This window comes from Accipiter gentilis, unplaced genomic scaffold, assembly GCF_929443795.1.
Source record: "Accipiter gentilis unplaced genomic scaffold, bAccGen1.1, whole genome shotgun sequence".
Lineage (NCBI taxonomy): Eukaryota > Metazoa > Chordata > Aves > Accipitriformes > Accipitridae > Astur > Astur gentilis.
In genome coordinates, this window is record NW_026061103.1 from 338,523 (window position 1) to 339,792 (window position 1,270).

Consider the following 1,270-nt stretch of genomic DNA (forward strand, 5'->3'; position numbering starts at 1 on the left):
GAGCAGGAGGAGGAATGTAAGGGGGGGGGGGTTAGAAGGGTTTTGTCTAACTCTTCCTTCTTTTTCTTTTGTTTAGTTTTTACTTCATTCAGTGGGTAAAGTCTAGCTCCCGGTCTTTCTAGCCACACTTCCGCATACTGACTCTCCTCCGGGTTAAGGGGTTTTTTATTATTAACCCAGAGGTTTAATTGCTGTCTTACCCAATCTTCTTCTGACCCATAGACTGGCCAAAAGACATTTTTAGAAATCTTCTTCCCTCCCCATACCTTAGTACAATATTCTATCATTTTCTGCTTATCTTTCCCTAATGTTCCAGGGAAATATCTCCAATTGTCTAAGATATATGCCAGAGGGGTATTCTTAGGTACACTGGGTACCCTTCCCATGGGAGTCGAAGGCTTGCTGCCCTTCGCCCCCATCTTCTGGATTATCCACACACACACACTCACTCGCTCCCCTTGTTCCTGGCCCAGTCCCTCGCGGGAGATGGGAAACGCAGTACTTAAGAGTCCACACTCGCTTGGTTCAGTATATCGAACCTCTCATTTGTTATAATCCAGGAAACCCAATCCCGCCCGAACGGCAAACCCGCGAACAAATTCGCAGTATACTTACGCGTCCTGCGTCTTCGTCCGGACTCCCGTGCACAGAATTTTTATGGGATTTTACCGGTTTCTCCTTTGCTCACTATTCTAGAATTTAGGTTCGTCGGTAAGGTTGAGGAAGGCTGTCGGTCACGGGGCCGTGGATTGCCGCGGGGCGCCTCCCCGGAGAACAGAAGCCCACCGTTCCTTATCCGAGTCACGGCACCAAGAATTGTCATAAATTGCGACCACAAGGGATCATAATCCAATTAAAATTTTATTAATTATAGCAAGTAGAATATGAGCAAATACAGCGCTGGACGGCAGGGGAGTCTGCGCTCCACCAACTGCCGTAACTTTAGGTTACAGTTACATTCCTTATATACATTTCATGTACCCTTTTCTTGTAAGTCTCCGCCTTGTCCTGTTTCTTCTTTCTTCACTGGTGTAAGTCTGTTACCATGTAGATTCGGTAGATCTTCTCAAGGATGACTGTCCTTTGATATGGAATGTCTTTTGATGTGGAGAAATGCAGCTGTTGTTCTTCCTTTCCTTATCTAGGGAGTCATAGCCATTACTTTTTCCCCCTTATCTAGTAAGTTATAGCAAGTGCCCTCTTCCCGGGACCTCCACACATAATTCGAGCAAGTCTTGTCATTTACACAAGGCATATGTTAACTCTCAAC